General features: G+C 37.0%; 1 protein-coding gene across 3 annotated transcripts in view; it reads right to left on the bottom strand.

The window, feature by feature from the left end:
• Mtus2 (microtubule associated scaffold protein 2) overlaps nt 1–26030 on the bottom strand; it is a 665483-nt gene that overhangs the window by 466581 nt on the left and 172872 nt on the right. For 2 of the 3 annotated variants that reach the window (XM_033759933.1, XM_010623851.2), the window contains exon 2: nt 22947–23000. The exons of the other annotated variant lie outside the window; for it this stretch is intronic. The gene's annotated coding sequence lies outside the window, so the exon portion shown is untranslated. The remainder of the gene's footprint in view (nt 1–22946; nt 23001–26030) is intronic. 3 annotated transcript variants of the gene reach the window in all.

Raw genomic sequence — 26030 nt, 5'->3', positions numbered from 1 at the left:
AGAGAATATTATACATCCTGACCAAGTCGGATTTATTCCAGGGATGCAAGGACGTGTCAACATACATAAGTCAATAAATGTAATACGCTATATTAACAGAGTCAAGGACAAAAACCATATGATCCTTTTGATAGATGTAAAAAGCATTTGATAAAAAAAAAAAAAAAAAAAAAAAAAAAGAAGATCATACATCCTGACCAAGTCGGATTTATTCCAGGGATGCAAGGACGTGTCAACATACATAAGTCAATAAATGTAATACGCTATATTAACAGAGTCAAGGACAAAAACCATATGATCCTTTTGATAGATGTAAAAAAAGCATTTGACAAAATTCAACACGCATTCATGATAAAAACCCTGCAAAAAATTGGAATAGATGGTCTATATCTCAGTTTAATAAAGGCTATCTATGAAAAACCAACAGCCAACATCTTATTACATGGCCCAAAACTGAAAACATTCACAAGAAAATCAGTAACAAGACAAGGATGCCCACTATCACCACTCCTTTTCAATAAAGTTCTGGAAACATTAGCCATAGCAATTAGACAAAAGAAAGAAATTAAAGTAATAAGGTAGGAAAGGAAGAAGTTAAACTGTCATTATTTGCTGGTGATATGATACTCTACATTGTAGACCCAAAAAACTCCACCAAAAGACTTGTAGATTTAATTGACACTTTTAGCAGAGTAGCAAGATACAAGGTAAACACCTAAAAATCAATACCCTTCTTCTACACAAATAACAGACTCACTGAGAGAGAAATAAGGCAAACAATTCCTTTCACAATAGCATCCCAAAAAAATGAAGTACCTAGGAATCAATCTGATGAAAGAATCAAAAGATCTCTACACTGAAAACTATAGCACTCTGAAAAAAGAGATAAAAAAGGATATAAGAAAACGGAAAGATATCCCCTGCTCCTGGGTAGGAAGAATCAACATAGTGAAAATGGCCATACTACCAAAACTGCTATACAGATGCAATGTCAATTGAAATTTCAACATTATATTTCACAGAACTAGAAAAAAGAATCCAAAAATTCATTTGGAACCAGAAGAGACCTAGAATAGCAAAAGCCATCCTAGACAACACACATATGGCAGCAGGCGTAATAATTCCCAATTTAAAACTATACTACAAAGCCACTGTGATAAAACAGCATGGTACTGGCAAAGAAATAGACCTGAGGATCAGTGGAACAGAATGGAAGACACAAAAACAACTCCAGATGTACTCAACTACCTCATCTTTGACAAAGGAGCTGACCATCCCCACTGGAGGAAAGATAGCCTCTTTAATAAATGGTGTTTGAAAAACTGAATTTCAACCTGCCAAAGATTAAAACTAGACCCTTATATTTCCCCATGAACTAAATTAATATCCACGTGGATTAAAGATCTAAATATTAAAACAGAAACTCTAAACTTGGTGGAAGATAAGTTATGCAGAACTCTTGGAGTTATTGGCAGAGGACAATACTTTATGAAGAAATTCTCAGTAGCATGGGAACTAGCAGAAAGAATCAACAACTGGGATCTCATCTTATTAAAAAGCTTCTAGGTCCGGGGATTTAGCTCAGCAGTTCACTGGCCTGCCTTGCAAGCGAAAGGACCTGAGATCAATCCCTGGTACCAAAAAAAAAAAAACTTCTGCACTGCAAAACAAACCATCAACAGAACTAAGAGACAACCTACAATGTGGGGAAAAAAATTTTACCAGCTACTCCTGATACAAAGGACTACTATCTAAAATATATAAAGAACTCAAAACAATCAGACCCCCCAAATATGAAGACCCAATTCAAAAATGAGCATCTGAAATCAACAGACATTTCTCAAAGAAGTAAAAGCAGCAAGTAAATATATGAAAAGATGTTCCACATCACTGGTCATTCAAGAAATGCAGATGAAAACAGCACTGAGATTTCACCTCACCCCACAAAGAATGGCCGCTATCAAGAAATCAATCAATAACAAATGTTGTCAGGGTTGTGGGGAGAAAGGAACCCTTCTCCATTGTTGGTGGGAGTGCAGACTGGTGTAACCACTATGGAAATCAATATAGAGATACCTCAAAGAGCTGGGACTAGAGGTTCCATTTGACCCAGCCATCCCTCTGCTGGGTATCTTTCCAAAAGAATTAAAGGAATCATACCACAGTGATATATGGGCACCCATGTTTATTGTGGCACAGTTTGTAATAGCTAAAACTTGGAAACAGCCCATTTGCCCATCAGTTGGAAATTGGATAAAGAAGATGTGGCTTTTCTATGAAATGGAATACTACTCAGCCATAAAGAATGCGAAATTAGATTCATTCATAGGAAAATGGACACATATTGAGGATATACTCCTAAGTGAAATAAAGAAATAACACATTTAAATACTGAATAGTTTCTCTGATGTGAAATGCTATAATAGTACATAAGATCCTAAGGACATAATTGACCATGAGAAATAGGAAGAAAGGGGCAAAAGGTGTAGAGAAAATGGGAAGGGTAGGGGAAAGGTAATAAGGGAAAAGAAAAAAATGTGAGAAAATGAAAAGATGTAAATAAAGTGTTTGTAGATGGGGACAGAGGAGGGGGTGAAGGGAGGGCAAGGACAAGGAGGAAAAAATGAGAACCAAGACCTGTCATGTAAAGGTACAAGATCCCAATGATGAATGTAATTGTACTGTATACCTAAAATGTACCAATAAACTCAACAAAAGAAAAAAAATAAAATTATTTGTTGGGATACTTTAAGATACATATTTAAAGACTGTAGCTGTCTGTGGTGCTGAATTCTATGAACGTGAACTAACACAAACTATAACATCTCTCAGGAAACTGATTTGCTTTCCTTATCTTACATACACATCATGGGTAACTATCACATTTTTTTCAAACACACAGACAAGACTCTATTCAGTATATTCTTTTGAGGTTTGCTACTTTATTTTTGTTTTATTTTCAGTAAAAAGAATGAAATGCTGCTGTTTCACCCTGTATGAAAGACAAGGAGAGAAAGAAATTTAGCTTTGTAAAGATTACACCAATCTGATATGTAAGTAAAATACTATGTTCATTGATACTTAAAGTTTCCCCCATAAAAGGTTACATGCTTTTCCAAAGAAGCTTCATTCACATCATTAAACAAAAAATAATTGCTTAAAAAACAAATCATTTTCAGGACAGAATTTCAGCCAGAAAATTCATTCCTTGCCTGTTGTGATCAATATTTTCTTGGTTTGTCTTAGATGGCATTTTTTCAAAAGAGAAATACATTGCCAATTCTTTATTAAAATGTATTTTCATTGCATTAAAAATTTAAAAAAATAAAATCCCTGAACTCCACTTCAAGAAATAGAATTTGCTGTGTAGTATCTTGGACGTTTTCTACATTTGTGGAATGAGTCCTATAATTCCAGTTTTTCAATTTGCATATCATGGGCTTCTTCCCTATATACATATGTGTAGTAAGTACCTTATTATTTTGAAGATCATTTATACCATAATTTACCAAGCAATTCCTCTATTGTCAGACTTTAGATTATTTTAAAGTTCTTCTTTTTAAAATCATCCTTTATAGAAAACATATGAATGCACACCATACTGACATCCTTTATTTCCTGCAGATATATCTCTAAAGGCAGAATTCTTGTAAAAATAGCTCTGGATATTTGTATCTTAAAATTCAATCATGAATTTTTGTTTTATTTCTAAGTGGGCCTGGCACATAGTTGATGCTCTTTGACTGTATGTTGAATAAATATATATTTCCCTCAGGAAAAAAATGTGTCACTCTTTATTCTATCCTTCAATTGTCCACACTTCCAGTTCTATCCCTTTCCTCAAAACTTATTATTAGCAAAACTGGAAGATAGGTTATTTCCAGAATTTATGCTTTACCAATGGGACTTGGAATATTAGAATTCTAAGGACTTCTTTCAGGTATTTATGGCCATACCAAAGACCTATTGTCTCATGCCCACCTTACACTACCAGTTCCTCACCTTCCTTTCCTTGGTTATTGGTACCACGGTATCTCTACCACCAAAGTCAGAAATGTAGAAATGTCCTTTCTCCCTACTTTTAATTCAACTCTTCAGCAAGAGCTATGTGGTTGACATTCAAAGTTCATCATTCTAATCTACTTTTCCCTTTTGGGTAACCTCCCATGGGAGCCACTCATAAGTCTCCTACTCAGTCTTCCAGCTTCCACTCTTATCTCTAAAGATAAATTCGTAGGTGAAAGCTACAAAAGTTTACCTCAAAGAAGAGAAGAGACAATGACCACTAGAGGCTAGGGAGAATAGTGAGGAGGGAGGAGAAAGGAAGTTTGGATAATGGGTACATAAGTTTTAGAGTTCTATCAGTACAACTGGGTGAACTGGGTTTATAACAATATAGTCTACACTTCAGTATATGTGCAGCTGAAGCGAGCACTAGTCTACATTTCAATGAGAACTCTGAGAGAGGAATTTGAAGTCTCCATACACAAAGCAATGATAAATGTGTCAGGACATGGAAATGATGACCACTCTGATTTCATCATCTTACATTGTATATATGTATTCAGTCATCATTCGTATGTATCCCATAAACGTGTACAGTTATATGTCAATGAGATTTTTTAAATAAGTTTCTAAAATAAATGAAGAAGAAGTCATCCTTCCTCTATATCTATAAGAGAGCTAAGGGAATATCCTGACACATTAATCAGATCAAGGTATTTCCAAGCTCCAAACCCTCCAATGGCTTTCTTTCTCTGAAATCTGTAGCCTTGTGAAAATCCCTTATCTCCTACTACTCTCCCTCACACTTGGCTTTGACCACAAGGGTCCCACACTAACACCTTCCTGCCCAGAGCTTGTGTACTGCTGTCCTCACAGCTTTGCTACTCAATGTCTGGCCCTCCACAAGTGAGATCCTTCTCACATTTCAGGTCCCAGCACCTCCCTAGATGTGCTTTATTGGATGTCATCCTCTAACTCCAGTGACAGCACTTAATCAATCTTCTCACAGCTTTTAGCAGCTGTTCTATGCTTTGTTTGTCTTTCTCACTCAATAAAGGAAAGTTCCATGAAGAAGATGAAATAATTCCTTCTTACTACAGACCCGGGTGATCAGACCACAATTCAGAAGGCACTCAATAAATATTTGCTGAGTGATTCCATAGGGCAGCAGCACTAAATCTTTCCTAATTTATTTAGCTCCCCATATAATGCCAGGCTATTCCTCACTGAGTGTTAAAAGGGGGAAAGAACCAAGATAATTAGCTCAACCTGCTCATTTTAGAAATGAGGAAACCAGACTTAGGAAGGGAGAGTGAAGTAGTTAGGTGAGGTCCTGAGGCAACAGGGTTAGTGACAGGCTCTTCACATCCACTCTAGTTTGAATTCATCTTCTTAGACCTAGAACAAGTTAGAAAGTTAAGAAAAAACAAGATGCCATGGAGATAGGACTCAAAGGGGCTCTGAGATGGACTCAATGTATTGAGCATCAAATAGTTTTAAAAAGGACACAGTACAAGAAGCAATAGGAAATAAAAGGAAAAGAACCAATACTCACAAAAATTACAAACTCCTAAGGTAAAAGGATAAAATGTACATATAAGTAATAGCCATGGCAGTAAAATCAAGGAAGGGTGTAATAACATAAACTGTTAAACAGAAATCCTAAGTACCGTATCATGGCAAGGAGAAAGAAATTCCAATGGAGGTGTTGAGGAAAGAGGCTTTTATCTCTTACAATTTAAGAGTGAGAAAGAGAGACAGACAGGGGTCTCAAGCTGGCCACCTGATACTTACAGATAGAGGAGGATGCATCAATTCAAGTTCTCATTATTGGTTTTGCAGTTAATGCTGGAACTGCATGGCACCTTGGCTACCCCAGTTACCACTTCCTTAAGCTCCATTTACTTGCTATTCCCTCAGTGGTACAAGGCCAAGGAAAAGAAACCACTACAAAACTCAAATCTGTCAAACACTGCTTCCTTTAAAAAGGATTTTATAAGGAAAGGGGGCAAAATGAAACCTAAAATGAAGCCTGGGGATTATCTATGCATTTCAATTATCTTAGCAATCTCTATCTGTCTTGCCAGAAAACTAGGGATTATTTATTATGGTAAAGGGAGAAACTTTTTTCATCTAGTTTAAAAGATTGACAGTTTCAAAAGGCAGCAAGAACACTTCTGACCGTCAAGAGTTGGTGATAAATTCTCTGCCATTACTTCATAAGATGGATGAGAAAAGCTAACATACTGAATATTAATATGCTATCTACAAAACACTACATAAAATCCAAATCACTCTAGTAATAGAACTTTGTGATTATGTTTATTAAAAGACTAAAAAGAGAGACATCTAGACATAAGCAAACAATTTTTGAATTATGGAAAAGGAAATTTATTTATAGAGGTATTTCAAGTGTCATTCCATAGACTGGATCAAATGAGGATTTTGTTAAAGTCTCTTCAGAGGAGGGGAAGAAGTTTTTAAACAATGATTTTCAGATGTCTGTTTGCAGGGTGTGTGCCTTCTCATGCAGTAGCTGCTGGGCCTATCAATGTAACCTGGTTGTTTTTTAGCCTCTCCCACTGCGTGGCACCTAAACACAACTGAGGTTATATCCTCTCTGCTAGATTTTGACTGTCACTTTCTATTTATTCACCTATCCTACTATTAATATAGCATTGTAATATTTTACTAATTTATTCCCTTTCTCCTTTCTAACCCCCAGTGCTTTATAAGGAGATTCTCAACAAACCCACTCCCCTCATTTATTTCCTGTCATAATCTGATAGCCCTAATCTTCTCTGCAAGTTGGACAGGCCTCAATGAGCACTGATAGAAGAATCCCCAAGTCCACCTGAGCAGGAGGGAAGGAAAGCTGAGCCCATGTAGATGGTTGTAAGGGGCAGGAACTGGACCTATACAAGTCACAACACCTTCCTCAGCTCTCCTGCTGGGTTCTGCTCCACTATTCCCAAATGGGGTTATTTTGAAGCACAGGACTGCCTGAGCTCTATGTACTAACTCTCCATAGCTCCACAGACTGTATTCATAAGCAGCCTTGCTTATCTACAGGGCCACAGGCTATAATCCTCAAGGATGTATGCTATCTAAAAGGAAGAAAAATCTCTCTAGCATCATCATGGATAAAGTAATGATCACCCACAGTGCAAAAGCCTGCACTGGGTCACTATAAATGAGGCTACTTCAAATTTCTTTTTTTCCAGAAGGTTAATTTCCTTTAGAAATTTAGAACTTCAGAAGAAGTTCATAACCTTTTTTGCTCCTGTCAAATAAAAAAGATGCCTAGAAAGATGGAGCTAAATATTTAACACTATGCTGCAGTCCATGCAAAAAAAAATGAGAGGCTATAACAGCAAGGAAGAAAGTAAATGTGCTGCACAAGTGGATACAAAACCTCCAACAAAACGGAAAGGTACATACTTTCAGGTCCCAGATATTTTTGTGAGTCTTTATATTTTCATTAATTATACTATGTAATGAACAAGGCATTTGGGGACACCACCTTTAGAAATCTTTATCTCTAAGGAAGTGATAAGGAAATGAAGATAGATGAAAAAGAAAAAAATATTAGTTATGAACTAACTATCTGAGCCTGGAAACAGAAGAAAGAACAAATGTCACAGGGAGATTGACTGCTTTTTCTATAAAACTGAGATTAAATAATATTACTTCAGTTCATTTTTAAGAATTCTCAAATATTTCACCAAAGCTTGAATGAAAATAGTGAAAAATACTTATGTCCTAGACAAAATTTAAGAGTCCTTTTGAAAGTAACAACATGTTGACATGTGTTTAGTAGCCCCCAGTCAATAACCCCAAGGCTGGACATTGACCTGGCAGTATTTCTGGGAGATGGCTGATGCTTTATACATACTAATTATGAAAACAATTTCCAAAAACAGACAATTTCCTTACAGAGCAAAAAAGCAAACATTCCTAGAAAGGATAAACTTATAAAGTATAAAATTTAATAGGCATGCTTTCAATATTTAAAATCACAGCTTATAAAGTCACTGTTACATAACTTGAAATACCCAAACACTTCCATTTTACTCAAAGAATCTCAAAGAAATGCCATAATGTGTATACTTACTATCTTTTAAACAAAATTGCTAAAAAGCTAATTCATCAACTCTATGCAGTGATTGATAATCACAACTTCCACTATAACTTATATACCTATGGGTTAGGGATGGAAAGTGGAGCAACAATGCTAATGTGGCCTCCTTGGCCTCTGGTCCTGACACTTCCAGGGAGGTGCCTGACCAAAGGGATGGCTCCTCTCCCCAGGGCTGCAACAGCCCGGACACTCCTCCATCAAAAAGCTGAGACTACCATGTCTGTACACTGACGAGTGACAGAGAATATATTCGGGCCTACTCTTGGGACTTCTATTAGTTAGCTTCCTGTTATCATAATAAAATAGCTGAACCAATTAGCCTATAAAGAGAGTAGGTTCATTTTGGCTCATGGTTCTAGAGTTTCCAGCACAAGATCAGGCAGCCCCATTGCATTAAATGGCACAATACAGCTGTCATGTGTGGCAGAGCAACTGCTTACATCAACAGCCAGGTAATGGGTGTGGCAAAAGGAGTGGAGTCTCACAGTCCCTTTGAGAGAGCATTCCCAGTCACCTAAGGACCTCCCACAAGGCTGCACGTTTCACTTCCCAATAGTACACGGGGACCAGGCATTTAACACATGGGACTTTGGGGAGCATTTAATCTCCAAACTATAGCAGGGCTCTTTCTCACTAAAATATCACAACATTGCTGAAGAGAAGAAACCAGAAATTCTGATCCACAGAGCTTTTGGTAGGAGCACTCTCTGATATCAACACAAATCCCAATACTGTAAATAAATCAAAAGGATAGGGCAAAGGCTGAACACAAACCACAAAGGTCCTACGATCCCACGGTGGGTGACCTCCCCAATCCCAAGGACAGGAATGCATATGAAACTAGCCCGAAAACACCATAGCCCCATAGGCTTAGAACACATTGAGAAAAAAGGGAAGAAAGAAGAATCCCTGAGGCATCATACCTCTGATTGATGTATGCATTAGCTCTCCATTATTTGGACATATATACATGATATACACAGCTTAAGAGAAGAAGGGCTTCTTTTAGCTCATGGTGCCAGAGGATTTTGTATCAGCTTGTTCCAAAGCAGAACTGTGTGGTAATAGAAAGCTGCGAACTTCATGATAGCCAGGAAGCAGAGCAAAGAGAAGAACCAGAGAAGAAGGAGTTAGAGAAATTATTCAGTAACCTTTCAAAGCCATGTCCTAATAACCTACTTCCTTCAACCAGGGTCGACTTTCAAGCACATAAGTCTTTTGGGGGGACAGTTTTTATCCAAACAATAACAATATGAAAAGAATAAAGTGACTCTGGACAAATGATGCCAAGTCTCCATTTCCCACCAAAAATCAGATTTTGATTCCAAGGAGCTGAGAGAAACAGAAAAACTCAAGAGGCACGGAAGTAGAAAAAGATTGATTTAGGAGAGATGAAAATTCTAAGCAATGATTTACTGTTTTTTGCTTGTCTTTTTTACTATATGCAGGGATATGTGTTTGTGAATACTATATAGTTTTTACCTTCCATGCTCTTAATACTTAACTTGGAGCAAATGTACATAACAGATGGCCCTACATTCAGTCAATTGCATTCATCCTTAATTATAAATGAACAGATAAGAAATTCTAAATATGCAAGAAAGACTTCAAATGAAAAAGACCATGTATTAAAATGTACAGTAAAAAAACTTTTTTAAATTATGCTTCAATTTACACATAATAAATTTATTCCTTTTGGTGCAAAGTTAAATGAGTTTTGACAAATTTAGAGAGAAACCAAAAACATAATCAAAGAACAGTTGCATCATCATAAAAACTTTACCCTTGTTATTAGCCCCCATGCCCAAACACTACATATTGATTCATTTTCCAACCCTATTCTTTCTTTAAGAATGTTATATAAATATAGTCATACAGCATGTAATCTCTTAAATCTGGCTATTTTTAGTTTTAATATTGACAAATCTAGATAATAACATTAAATTATGGATATTACAAAAAAAAAGTAAAATATAAATAAAGTATAAAATAAGAGATGGTAGGAAACAGGGAGGCTGACTATTTGATGATAGAAAGAATATTAGGAGAAAGGGGAGTGTTAGGAGAGAGGTAAAAGGATAAAAAACGTCCATGATATGATATATACAGATATATATGTATACATTCACACACACACACACACACATATATATATATATATATAATTTCCTCAAAACAAATATAGCCATTGAGTTGTAAACATATACTAATGAAAATATTTACTGATATTGTTAAATTAATATATTTAATTGAACATAGTGTATTCCATGAATATTAATTGCACTAAAATGATTGTATATGTACATTTCCTGAACCTCTTAAAAATATACTAATGAAAATATTTACTGATACTGTTATATTAATATATTTAATTGAACATAGTGTATTCCATGAATATTAATTGCACTAAAATGATTGTATATGTACATTTCCTGAACCTCTTAAAAATATACTAATGAAAATATTTACTGATATTGTTATATTAAATTAATATATTTAATTGAACATAGTGTATTCCATGAATATTAATTGCACTAAAATGATTGTATATGTACATTTCCTGAACCTCTAAAGAGGATGTTTCTGCAAAATGATGCTGTAAATGAAACAAGAAGAGGAGCAGGACAGTTAGACCAGAGAAAACAGGTAATTGTCAAATCCTGAGATGAATCAAATCAGCTCAGACTGGAGCAGAAGATAGTGGAGGGTAGATCCAGTGAGAAAAATCCAGCTGATGATTGGGTACTTATACTCAGTAACTGTGCTGCAAGACTCTTAGAACTCTTCTCTTCAAATGATAGGAGAAGGTATTTCTACCTTGCTTATTTCTCTAAGATCTAGTACAGGCACTTGAAGCATAGAGAATGTCAGGGGCTCTAGTGATCCAATTGGCATAATCAGAAATTGGTGAGTCAAGCAGCAAAGGCTTGGACACAGGACCAACACTGGAATTCAGCCAGCATCAAGGAAAGGGAAATGGTTGATGGGTAGCAACAAGCTGTCTGCCTCAGATGTCATTTACCAACTGTAAAGGGAAAAAAAAATTTTAAGTTGTATGAGAAAAGAAATGGATCATCACAGTATACTAGTGAGAATCACCAATAAATTGCAAGTCACAGTCATACAATGCAAATAGTTGGGGCTGAATTAACCAAATTTTGGAAGTCTGGGAAAAGACAAGCAAGGAAGAGGTGTACTCAGTAAGAGGGCTCAATAGCCTGCTGCAGTGATGAGAAACCTTTTTCACATGTCCAAAATTGATTTAAAAATTATATATATATATGAAGCACATTCTTAGGACAGTGGAGTTAAATATCAGAAAAGACAGCAGAATTGTTTGAAATCTGTGGCCTCTGAGGAATAAGACTTGTAATGGGAAGAGAGAATATGGTATGTCAATTTCTCATTCTAAGCCTTTTATCCACAATAAAAATTCAAAACCACTGTTTTCTTTTAGAATAAATAAAATTTCAAAGTTTGAAGATTTAGATCATTTTGATGAATTAAAACTACAAATTCCTTAGAAAGACTGACTTTGTGACTTTTCTAGTATAAATTAAAATTTAAATTTTCAAGGATCTGGAGAGATCCATGTATTTGATGCCTCATGCTATTGCTGAAATGACAGGATAGCCAGATCTGAAACTGAATCAGCAAGATATTCTGGTTTGTCTGCTGCAGAGAAGGCCCTGCTTTCCCCACTGGATGAGCTGTAAATGAAGACGCGAATCTCTTCTACTCTTGAGTGGAAAATAGAAGGATTTTGATGATATTCTGAGCTAGCTCGACGAAAATAAAATCACAATGTGTAAAGAGACATATACTTTGACAACTGCAAAGCAAATTTTAAGATATTACAGTGACATGCAGGGTGGCAACTCAGTATGTCTCTGAAGTACCCAGCACATTTTATCAGGACATCTGCTACCTAGAAGACAGAGTCTCTCTATACCATGTTTGAAAAGATTAAAAGTACATGCCCATAGTTAAGCCTCACAGAACACATTCCCAATGACTACCACAAACACCACGCAGGGACAGGAAATTATGCTGGAATAAGTTGAGTAAGACATGGCACCTTCTGCTTTGAAAGGCAGTTGTGCCCTCCTCTGAATATACACTAACTCACTAACTTCATCCTGTTTCCTTGGCTACATTTTAATGCAGCTAAAAATAGTGTATTGTAGCTTTATTGTGAGGATAAGGAAAAAAAACATATGCAATGTATCTGGTGAATATAAACAAATAGTAGTGTTATGCTTCTGCACTGAAGAAGAGGCAGACTTACTGCCACATACTTATTAAATAAATGGTAGTATTATGTCACGGCATTAAAAAATAGGTCCAAACTCATTATCACATTGTTGTCTGGGCCTCAGAAGGCAGTAGTGCCTACAGATATAAAAATAACTTTTTTGCTCTTTCCTTTTTCTTGCTCCCAATGACATCTGGTACAATATGGTGCCCTATTTGCACCTCCCTTTGGCACAGCATGGAGCCTGCTTCCCTGGGACCATTCCCCTTTCTCTGCCCATTCTTAACCACAGCTCATACATAAGCTTACCCTATGTCCAGCTATGTTCTCATTAAATAGTTCAATCCATTCCAAATGTGTACAACCCCTCAACAAATGATAAACTGATTCACTATTACAGATTCACTCTTTAAACAGTAAGGGACTGGGAAATGTGTCCTTCAGGCAGAATTTCATCTTTAAAAGAATTGGCTCTCATCAGCAAAGAAAATAATTGTTACTACGGGCCATCTGCCAGGACAAAGAAATAGTTTCATCTTGAAAAAAGCAGAGTCCCAGCAAGGAAGGCAAGATTTCCAAGGCTGCTCTGCGATCTGCTCTCCCTCTGCCCTGCTTGGGTCCATTTGGCAGGACCGGGTAGACACACCCTCTCCTGCCTGCTCCACCACCAGCTACAGCAAGGAAGGTAGCTGCACGTGCCCCTGAAAACCCCCACGCAGCCAGCTCCCAGACCTCCTGATTGGGCCAGTCCTTGGACCCACTCTTCAGAGGCATAGGTGGTCATAAAGAGTATTTTTCTGAGCTCACAACTTTGAATATCTTTAAAGAAAGGGCAGATGAAACCTGTAATAGAACTGTGTGCAGTTCAACCGTGCAGGTCAGGCAACTCAATCTGGGCCTTGCAGTCTGAAGTCAGTCTGAGTCACAGGGATCTTCCATTGGCTAGCTCAGATCAGCGGACTTGGTCCTGCACATGGCTGTGCATGGGGATACAGTATGAAAGAGGCCCTTCAAATTCATTTTTTTCTTTCTCATCTTTGTTCCACTCTGCAAATTATTTTTCTGTCCTTTCTCCAACTCAATCTCTTGTTCCACCATATTATCCCTCAACTCCCTTTCTGTTCCTGATCCTGCCCTAGCTCAGACTTATTCTTTTATTATTTTTCTTTATTCTATATGTTTTTTCTTCTGTCATTTTACCTCACTCATGGGTCAATAGTTTCAAGGGAAAGTGAGCCCCTGTTACTGTTAAAGGGATATATACTTGTCCTTACTCTTGCATTGTCTATCATTTTTTAATTTAATATTTTTGTAAAGATTGTATGGTTATTCTATGTCCTCTGGCTTCACTTGAAACCTTTTCCAATTCTTTCACTTATCTACTCCTCTCATCCTAACTCAGTCTAAGCCCCCATCCTAAATGGTAAAGATACTACAATGAAAAGTTTATTCACTGAAAACATATTTTGGGATGCTTCTTCATTTTAATTTAATTCACATGGTTTAAAGATGATAGATTAACGACTACCACAAGTAGTCAATTTACAAGTTGCACTTGATCCTATTGTGCTGCTGATGGTAACAACTGGGCTAAAGGATTGTGATTGATTTAATGAGTTGTTTTCTCTGATATGATGAGAATGTCTATGAGTCATTAGAGTTTAAAAAGCTAAAGCACAACTGTATCAGGAAGATTTACTTAATAACCCAGAAATTAAACCAAGGACAACCCAAAAATAAAAATGAGGAAACACTTAAGCAAGACACAAAGACAGACTTCCAGTTCACCAATGGAAAACAGTAAGGCAAATGAGGATGAAAACTCTGATAGTGAACTACCAGGACGTCCTGAATGCATTGCACAGGAAGTAACAAGACAGATCAATCAGGCTCTAGAAAAATTGAAAACAAAAATAATTTCCCAGATAACCATAGAGATGGTGAGCAAAATGAAAGTCATGATTCAAGACTCCAGAACAGAAACTGAGAAAAAAATAGATGAGCTTAGGTCCATGATAGAAGCCATGAAGGCCCAGCATAAGAAATAAATGGAAACAATGAATGCCCAACAGAGGAAAGAAATGGAATAAATAAAACAGATTCAAACAGATATCCAGGAGATTAAAAACTCTATTTACAGTTTACACAACAGAATAAAAGACTGTGAAGATAGAATCTCAGATATAGAAAATAGGCTTGCAGTCAATGACTGTGAAAAGAGAGGTCTCTTAAAAACAGTCAGGGAGCATGAGAAATTGATCCAACAACTCCTAGATGACACAAAGAAAAATAACATAAGACTGATAGGAATCCACGAAGTAGCAGGAGAAAATACAAATGACTTTAAAAAGCTGTTCACAGAATTAATGACAGAAAACTTCCTAAACAGAAGGGAAAAATTTGTCATTCAGATAAGTGAGGTATATAGGACTGCAACTAGCCATAATCAAAATTTAAAAAAATCTACACCTAGACATATAATAATCAAGATCCCAGAAACCCAACAGAAGAACAAAATACTACAAGCAGTAAGAGAAAAGAAACAAATCACATACAAAGAAAAGCCCATCAGAATCACAGCAGACTTTTCAACACTAATCCTCAGGTCAATGAGAGCCTGGAGTGAGGTATTTCAAGTCCTAAAACAGTGGACGCCATCATCCCTGCCCAAGCGCCAGCCAGCAAGGTGAGATGTGGAGAGAGCTGCTCGGCAGGGACACTGCAACACCCCACACCCACCTGAACCCAGCCCACAGGTCCGGGTAGCCATGGCCTTTGTTGCGGATGCTGCCATCACTGCCCAAGCACTAGCCAACAAGGTGAGATGCAGAGAGAGCTGCTCAGTGGGGATATTGCAGCGCCCCCTGGACACCTGGACCCAGCCCATGGGTCCAGCTAGCCACAGCCTTTGTCACGGGTGCCACCATCACCTCCCCAGTGCCAGGAGGGTAGCGCACAGGTGCTGCTGAGCCAACTGCCCCACCCCGCTCTCAGATCCCCTGAATGTGCCAGTCCATGGACCTACTCTGCAGAGACATAGCTGGTTATAAAGGGTGATTTTCTGAGCTCCCAAATTCGAACATCTGTAAAGTGGCAGGGGAAACCTGTGATAAAACTGTCTGGAGTTCAACCGTGCAAGAGGTCAGGGAGCTCAAATTGGTCCTTGTGGACTGAGGTCAGTCTGAGACATGGGGTTCTGTCTTAAATTAGATGAGATAGGAGGATATGGTTCTGCACGTGGCTGCACACAATGTGTATTATAACAGAAGAAATATAGTCTAAAAGAGGCCCTTCAAAGTCATCTTTTTGTCCTCTTCTTTTTTTTCCTCATTCCACTCTGTAAATTCTTTTTTCTGTCCTGTTTCACCAACTCAGTCCCTTGCTCCACCATATTGACCCTCACCTCCTTTTCTGTTTCTGCTCCTGCCCTAATTCAGATTTCTTCTTTTATCATTTTTTTTTAATCAACGTTCTTTTTTTTTCCATCATTGAGCTTCACTCAAAGGTCAGTAGTTTCAGAGGAAAGTGAGCACTTATAGCTGTTGAGGGGATACATTCTTGTCCTTATACTTGAATTTTGTCTATCCCTTTTGAATTGTACATTTTTCTAAAGATTGTGTGGTCATTCTGTGTCCTCTGGCTTCACTTGAAACCTTCATTTCTTTTACATGTTTACTGTTCTCATCCTAATTAGGCCTAAGTCCCCATGCCAAACAATAAATATACCATATTGAGGAGTTTGTCCACTGCAAACATATTTTGGGCTGCTTCCTGATTTTAATTTAATTTGCATGATTGGGGGGTGATGGAATGATGACTACGACAAGAGGTCAATTTGAAAGAAGTGATAGATCCTGTTGTGTTGCTGATTATACTGATTGGGACAAGGGTTAGCGATTGATTAGATAAGTTGTTTTCTCTGATATTGTGAAAGTGAGAATGTCTATGAGTCATTAGACAGACAGGGGCTGAAGCGCAATGATATTAGGAAGATTTAATAACCCAGAGATTGAATCAAAGACAACCCAAAAACAAAAAATAAAAATAAGAAAACACTTAACTGAGACACAAAGACAGTTTTCTAGTTCACCAATGGCAAACAGTAGGGCAAAGGAGGATGAAAAGTCTGATAGTGAACTAGCAGGACACTCAGAACTCACAGCACAGGAAATAACAAAATTGACCAATCAGGCTCTAGGAAAATTCAAAACAAAAATAATTTCCCAGATAACCATGGAGATGGTGAGCAAAATGAAAGTCATGATTCGAGACTCTAGAGCAGAAACTGAGAAAAAAATTGATGAGCTCAAGACCATGATAGAAGCCATGAAGGCCCAGCATAAGAAAGAAGTGGAAACAATGAATGCCCAACAGAGGAAAGAAATGGAATAAATAAAACAGATTCAAACAGTTATCCAGGAGATTGAAAACTCTATTGAAAGTGTATGCAACAAAATAAAGATTTTGAAGATAGAATCTCAGATATACAAGATAGGGTAGCAGCCAGGGACCAAGAAAAGAGAGGTCTCTTAAAAACAGTAAGGGATCATGAGAATTCAATCTAACACAACTCCTAGATGATACAAAGAAGAATAACGTGAGACTGATAGGAATCCATGAAGTAGCAGGAGAAAATGCAAATGACTTCAAAAAGCTGTTTACAGAATTAATAACAGAAAACTTCCCAAACAGAAGGGAAGAATTTGACATTCAGATAAGTGAGGCATATAGGACCCCAACTAGCCACGATCAAAAAAATCTACACCTAGACATATAATAAATATCCCACAAACCCAACAGAAGAACAAAATACTACAAGCAGTAAGAGAAAAGAAACAAATCACATGCAAAGGAAAGCCCACCAGAATCACAGCAGACTTTTCAACACAAGCCCTCACATTAAGGAGAGCCTAGAGTGAGGTATTTGAAGTCCTAAAAGAAAATGACCTCCAATTGAGACTGATGTATCCTGCAAAACTCTCTCAAAATGGATGGGGAAGTAAGATACTTCCATGACAAAGAACACCTGAGAAACTTCATGAATACCAAACCAGCATTACAATGAATTCTAAACAATATCCTAGAAAAGGACAATGAAGATCACAACACCATGAGGCCCAGCAGAGCAAACCAAATACTCAAGGCAAGAAACTAAAAGGAGAAGGCAAAAAATTAAAAAGAGTCAACAAAAAGACAATAAAATGACAATAAGAAGTCAGTACATATCAGTTATAACCATCAATGTCGATGGCCTCAATTCACCAATCAGGAGAAAAAGACTGACAGACTGGATTAAGAAGCAAAATCCAACAATAGGTTCTATACAAGAAACACACCAAAAGCAAAAAGAAGTGCAAAGACTGAAAGTGAAAGGGTGGAAACAATTTTACACACGACAGGAGCCAAGAAAAAAGCAGGGGTAACAATCTTATTTGCAGACAAAGGAAATTTCAAACCAAAATTGAGCAAGAGAGACAAAGAAGGTCACTACATTCTTGTAAAGGGAACAATTCAAGAGGAAGAGTTGACAGTCATAAACATGTATGCATCAAATATAAATTCCCACAAATACACAAAACAAATACTAAGTAACACACAAAACCATATAAACATTAATACAATTGTAGCAGGGGATCTATATACCCCACTATCACAAATAGACAGGTCAGCTAGGCAAATAATCAACAATGAAATAACCAAGATTTTGAACACATGGACTTATTAGACATCTAAAGAGTGTTCCACCACACAAAATCAGAATATACTTTCTTTTCAGCTGCACATGGGTCATTCTCCAAGATAGATCACATACTAGCTCACAGAACAGGTTTGAATAAATGCAGAAGAATCGAAGTTATTCCGTGTATATTATCAGATCACACTGCACTAAAGCTGGAGATCTATAGCATAAGTAACCATAGGAACATAACAAATACATGGAAATTGAACAACACTCTCCTGAAAAATCAATGGGTCACAGAGGAAATTAAAGGAGAGATCAGTTTTTACAAATAAATGAAAATATCAATACAACATACAGGAATCTATGGGACACAATGAAAGCAGTTCTACGTGGAAAATTCATAGCACTGAAATCCCTCACCAGGAAAATAGAACAAGTTCAAATAAACAACCCAATAATGAATCTTAGACTCCTAGAAAAACAAGAGCAAGAAAAACCCAAAGCTCGAACAAGAGAGGAAATTATAAAGAATAGAGAAGAAATCAATGCAATAGAAACAAAGAAAACAATACAAAAAATAAATGAATTGAAGAGTTGGTTTTTTGAAAGAATAAATAAAATTTATAAGCTCTTAGCAAAACTTATCAAAAAAAGGAAAGAAAAGGGGCAGATCCATGCAATCAGAAATGAAAAAGGTAAAGTCACAACAGATCCAACAGAAATCCAGAGGATCATTAATGTCTATTTTGAAAACTTTTACTCTAATAAAATAGAAAACACAGAAGAAATGGACAGATTTCTAGATACTTATGAATTACCAAAGTTGAACAAAGAAGATAAAATCATTTTAAACACCCCAATTACAATTGCTGAAACTGAAAATGTAATTAAAAACTTACCAAAAGAGAACAACCCAGGTCCTGATGGATTCACTGCTGAATTTTACAAGACATTTAGAGAAGAAATACTGCCTTTACTCTTCAAACTTTTCAATGAAATTGAAAGGGAAGCAATACTTCCAAATTCATTCCTGGAGGCAAGTATCACTTTGATTCCCAAACCAGGGAAAGATGCAACTAAAAAAGAGAACTACAGGCCAATCTCCTTAATGAATATAGAGGCAAAAATCCTTAATAAGATACTAGCAGACAGAATACAGAGTATCATCAAGAAGATCATACATCCTGAGCAAATTGGAATTATTCCAGGGATGCAAGGATGGTTCAACATACGTAAATCACTAAATGTAATACAGTATATTATCAAAGTCAAGAATAAAAACCACATGATCCTCTCGATAGATGCAGAAAAACTATTTGGCAAAATTCAACACCCATTCATGATAAAACCCTGCAAAAAATTGGAATAGATGGTCTATACCTCAACTTAATAAAGGCTATCTATGAAAAACCGACAGCCAACATCATATTAAATGGCCAAAAACTGAAAGCCTTCACATTAAAATCAGGAACAAGATAAGAATGCCCACTACCACCACTCCTCTTCGAAATAGTTCTGGAAACATTGGCCATAGCAATTATACAAGAAAAAGAAATCAAAGCAATAAAGATAGGAACAGAAGAAGTTAAACTCTCATTGGTTGCTGACGATATGACACTCTACATTGAAGAACCGAAAAACTCCACCAAAAGACTTGTTGACTGAAATGACACTTTTAGCAGTATACCAGGATACAAGGTCAACACAAAAAATAAATAGCCTTCTTCTACATAAACAACAGACTCACTGAGAGAAATTAATGAAACAATTCCTTTCACAAAAGCATCCAAAAAATGAAGTATCTAGGAATCAACTTAACAAAAGAAGGAAAAGGCCTCTACACTGAAAACTACAGCACTCTGAAAAAAGAAATTGAAGAGGATATAAAAAAATGGAAGGACAACCCCTGCTCCTCGTTAAGAAGAATCAATATAGTGAAAATGGCACTACTACCAAAACTGCTATACAGATTCAATGCAATGATAATTGAAATTCCAACACTGTACTTCACAGAACTAGAAAAAAGAATCCAAAAATTAATTTGGAACCATAAGAGACCTAGAATAGCAAAAGCCTGCCAACCTAGGCAACAGACACATGGCAGCGGGTATAGCAATTCCCAATTTGAAACTATACTACAAAGCCACTGTGATAAACAACAGCATGGTACTGGCAAAGAAACAGACCTGAAGATCAGTGGAACAGATTGGAAGACACAAAAACAACTCCAGATACACTCAGCTACCTCATTTTTGACCAAGGAGCCAACCATCCTCACTGAAGAAATGATAGCCTCTTCAACAAATAGTGTTGGAAAAACTGGATCACAACCTGGAAAAGATTAAAACTACACCATTATCTTTCACCATGCACTAAATTAAAATCCAAGTGGATTAAAGATCTAAATATAAAAACAAAAACATTAACTTGCTGGAAAGCAAGTTAGGCAGAACTCTTGAAGACATTGGCATAGGAAAAGACTTTACAAAAAAATCCTCAGTAGCATGGGAATTAGCAGAAAGAATCAACAAGTGGGACCTCATCTTATTAAAAAGCTTCTGCACTGCAAAAGACACAATTAACAGAACTAAGAGACAGCCTATATAATATGGGAAAAACTTTTAACCAACTATTCCTCAGACAAAGGACTATTATATAGTATATATAAAGAACTCAAAACAACCAGCACCCCCCAAATATAAAGACCCAATTCAAAAATGGACATCTGAAATGAACAGACATTTGTCAGACAAAGAAGTAAAAGCACCAAGTAAATATATGAAAAAATGTTTCACATCACTGCTCATGCAAGAAATGCAGATGAAAACAAAACTGAGATTTCACTTCACCCCACAAAGAATGGCCGCTACCAAGAAATCAACCAATAACAAATGTTGGCAGGGTTGAGGGGAGAAAGGAACCCTTCATTGTTGGTGGGAGTGCAGACTGGTGAAACCACTATGGAAATCAGGAAATCAATATGGAGATACCTCAAAGAGTTGGGACTACAGGTTCCATTTGACCCAGCCATCCCTCTGCTGGGTATCTTTCTAAAAGAATTAAAAGAATCATACCAGAGTGACATATGCACACCCATGTTTATTGTGGCACAGTTTGTAATAGGTAAAACTTGGAAAAGCCCATTTGCCTATGAGCTGGAAATTGGATAAAGAAGATGTAGGTTTTCTATAAAATGGAATTCTAGTCAGCCATAAAGAATGAGAAATTAGATTCATTCATAGGAAAATGGATACATATTGAGGATGTACTCCTAAGTGAAATAAATAAGTGACACATATGTAAATACTGAATAGTTTCTCTGGTGTTAATAAACTGTAATAGTACAAAAGATCCTAATGAGATAACTGACATTGTGAAATGGGAAGAAAAGGACTAAAGGTGTAGGGAAAGTGGGGAGTGTAGGGCAAAGCTATTAAGGGAAAAGAAAAAAATATGAAAAAAATGAAAAAATGGAAATGAAGTGTTTGTAAAGGGGGAGGGGAGGAGGGGTGAAGGGAGGGCAGGGACAAGGGGAAAAAATGAGAACCAAGACCTGTCATATAAAGGCACAAGATCCCAATAATGAATGTAACTGTACTGTATATATAAAATGTACCAATTAAATCAATAAAAGAAAAAATATACAAATATTAGTAAACTCTCCAAAAAACTTTTTACAAAAAGAAAAGAAAAAGCAGAAAAAAATGTACTATTGCTTTTCAGCATTATCTCCATGGTGCATGTTTCTGGAGAGCAAACTGTGCTTAGTTGTTTCCTAGTACACACAAGTGCTTTTGTGAATACAGCATACTAGATTAATAGTAGTAAGTTAATTATATTAAGGAAAGAGGAGAGTTTCAAGATATTGGAATCCTGATTACAGAAGAATGACACATATACCACAACAAGGCTGACTAAATACCAAAGTCAACCTGGAGTTCCCTACTTGGTTGTGGCCAAGATCACTGGTTGTACTTTCTCTGTGTCTCACTTATGTCACTTATCCCCTTCTATCTTTACTACTGATTACTGTTTCTGCATATACCTCATCCGTTTCCTTCTTGACCTACTTTTTCATGGAACTGCCCTGCTCTATAGGGCAGTCCTTGCCTGATAACATCTGTAGATTCCCTTCAAGTCCCAGAATTTTCATCTAACTGATACTCAGAACAACTTAGCTGAATTCACAGACGAAACTGGTTTCTCATTTAGGGATAGGCCAGGACTGTCATCAAATCCATGTCTGTGAACTTTTGTCCTCACTGGCTGTTGGGCTAGCACTATTTCCCCAAGAGCTCCCACACCCCTCAACCCCACAAAGGCCTCTTGGGAAGGCCATGTCTACAACACTGAGCTCTCTGCCAAAACAAGGTCAATCCATCAACTTTATATGTATTGGGAATCAGCTAGGTGTAAAAACAAGCCTGTAAGCCTATGCAGAGCTTCATGGCTTCATAGGCTGCACCACTTTTGACTGCAGGGCCAAGGAGATCTATCCCCATCTCAGCCTGTCATGAAGCTGAGACCACAGGCATCTACCACCATGCCTGGCAAAATTGGTACAAATTTTTAAATTAGAAAAATGACATCTGGTGAGGCAGTGCTTTGTAAACTGTTACAGACCACAGTCAGAATAGGAAAGCATAAACCACTGGCCCAGACCAAGCTGAGGACCTGATCCCATACAAAAACTTAGAGAAATCCCACTAACACCTTCTGCATAACCTACATTTCAGGGGTGCAGCAATAGGGAATAGGTAATTCACAAGTATAGCTGGAAAGGTCTACTGATGATGGCTGCAGAACAAGATTAAGAGCACTGACTTCAGAGGCAGCCTCCACATATCTGAATCTCCACTTACCAGCTGGAGAAACTTGAGCTAGTTACTTGATGTCTCTTGTCTCAGGTCTTCCATCTGTAAAATGGGAATAATAATGGTACTTCACTCACAGGATTGTTTTTAGGAAAATTCAAATCAAGATTTAGGGATGAACTAGGCACCTAGTGAGTAGGATATAATTTTGTTAAAGCAATATTAAAACATCATCTCATACAACAAACATTGCTTAGACTTAACATGGAGAGTGAACTTCCACTGTGTTGATCTTGAAAACCTTTATTTTAGTCATTTACAATTCTGTAGATAAAAGCTTTTACAATAGGGTCTGAGCACAATCAGAGATTAATCAAGTATCTCATTCACATTCCTATTTATGAATTTATCCAGTGCTAAAATTCAGTGACACTGCAGAATTAAGTATTCTGTATAAGTCAATTTTCTAGCAACTGAAGCATACCTAAGAGGGAATGCACTCCAAGTTTGAATTATGTTGAGAGGTAGACTGTAAAGTGTATTGCAGGATTTCTACTTTCTGAAAGAATGCATTAATGCTGAGGTAATTTTTTCACAGTGACCATTTTATATCAGTCATTAGGCTCCTGTAATAGAGTGATGATCTTGGAGATTAACTACTGTGGTTTAAATAAAAATCCATTTGTTCTTAAACTATTAACTCTCAGACAAGTGTACTGAAGCCTTTAATCTCTTTTACTTTAATTTTCCCTGCATCTCTCCCACCACCACCCCCATGTTATTTAAGCAGTACACATCTTGCAACATCAGTATTTCTACTTTCAGAATATAATTTTTATTATAAGTTATAACTACTTTCAACAAATTAAAGTTATATATAATGCAAAAAGTATGTAGCATACAGTACACAGAATATCAATTACAGTGTGAGGAGAAGCCACCTTTGAAGAGCAGGGAAATTTTACTGCACAGTGTGGAAAATGTGCTAAATCTACTCTAAAAAATGGTTTCCAGATTTTTATTGTTAAGATAGCTGAAGTTGGCCAAGGATTTAGATCAGTGGTTAGGCCATCTGCCTCACAAGAGCAAGGTCCTGAGTTCAATCCCTGCTATCAAAATAAATAAATAAATCGATAGCTGAAGTTGCCAAAACAGCACTACTGTTTTGATTAGTGATAAGTAATAGCTGAAGTTAAGGTAAAAGTCCCCAGAACTCCAGACATACATAATACAGCCACTCAATATCTCCTACTGTGTTCATTTCATAATTACTGCTATAATAAAACTACCACAGTTTAATTTCTTACAACAACACAAATTTATTAGCAAACATTTCTAGGAATCAGAAGTTTGAAATGGGTCTTAATGGGATAAAATCAACTCTTCCTATATTTTTTCCAGAAAGAAGCTTAAAAAATAGATTTAACAAAATAGAGGACGATTGCATTGTTTTTGGGTTGTGGTCTCCTTCTCCAACTTCAAAGCATATCATTCCAACTCCTTTACCAGTCATCATATGTGCTTCTCTGACTTTGATATACCTACCTCCTTCCTATAAAGACCCTTGTGATTTCATTGGATTTATCTGGCTAATCAATGTACTCTTTCATCTCAGTATCCTTGACTTCATCAGACTTACAAAGTCTCTCTTGCCACATGAGATATCTCAGGAATTAGGACATAAAAGTATTTGGGGTCCATTATTCTGCCACCACATCAGCAGATATTGAACAGATATCAAAACTAAGCTAGTTTTTAAAAAAGCCAATGATCTTACTCATTGCCTCCACCTCATCCAAAACAGCTCAGTGCCCAGTTTGCCTGCATTTTAGCTGAGGGCAAGTTCACTTTTCTAACTGCTTAGGACCAAACCTACTATAATCACCAACTTTCATTCTCTCACATCCATGCAACCTGTCACAAATACTATCAGACAGCCTTTCAACAACAAATCCAGCACCTGCCTACGGCTATCTACTTCCATCTACAGCCAGCACCAGTCAACACTCGCATCTTATCTCAGTATGATACTGGAAGCAGCTGCCTATATGATTTTTAGTTTCTCCCTCTTCTCAATTCTGAACCCTATAGCCAGAGGATCTTTAAAGTACAAATTATGTCACATGACTCCTCTCTTCTAACCTCTGTAATTGCTCTCCATCTCATATCATCTTTTCTTTTATTATCAGTATCCAGGAGCATTTATTTCTTCAGTGATGAAATTATCATTGAAATCTAAATTTGATAGTACCTATTTGTCCTCACAATGTTGATCATAAAAAACATCTAAGAGTAAAATAAGGTTAAAATATAGTAAAATGATTACCACAGAAGTTATTTTAAATTTTTTAAAATAATTATCCTGATTTTTTTCATTGAGTTTATTGGTACTTTTTAGATATACAGTACAGTTACATTCATCATTGGGATCTTGTACCTTTACATGAGAGATCTTCATTCCCATTTTTTCCCCATACCCCTACCCTCCTTTCACCCCATACCCCCTCCCGTATTTACAGACTTTGTTTCCATTTTTTCCTTTTCTCATATTTTTTTCTTTTCCCTTATTTCTAGCTTAAAAGACAAAGTCCTCAAGCTAAGCATCACAGGGACAGCCATTCAGTGTGGTCCATGCAAACAATGTAAAAGAAAATTAGAGACGAATACAGGTAGGGCTTGCAATCCCATGTGCAGAAGCCTCACCCTATTCTAGGGACCAGGGTGGCTGCTGACAAGCATTCAGTGGAGCTGTGACAACATCAGTTCTGTACTTTGGAAATACAGCTCTGACTGAAGCCTGCACTGGGACAGGGTGGGGAGGGTAGGAAGGAGGGAAACGTGTTGGGAGGCTGCTAGAGGAGCCCAGCAGATGGCAGCTCAAACAGGACTGGACAGGTATGTGGCTATTTAGGAAGTTTAAGTGGCATCATATGGTGAGCATGTGCATGTAGATGACAGTAGGTCCAGACTTGAATTCATGACTAAGATAGCAGAAATCCCATCAGCCAGATGGGAAGCTCAGCAGCAAAAGCAACAAGATGGATCTGATAGAAACCAAGGTGTACAGTAGTAGATGTTTAAGTCAGAGTGCTAGAAAGACAACTGCCATATGGAATTTGAGGAAAAGTGAGG

Source organism: Fukomys damarensis, unplaced genomic scaffold (genome assembly GCF_012274545.1).
Source record: "Fukomys damarensis isolate Sample0158 unplaced genomic scaffold, DMR_v1.0_HiC HiC_scaffold_38, whole genome shotgun sequence".
Classification (NCBI taxonomy): Eukaryota; Metazoa; Chordata; class Mammalia; order Rodentia; family Bathyergidae; genus Fukomys; species Fukomys damarensis.
This window is presented reverse-complemented; position numbering and strand designations above follow the sequence as displayed.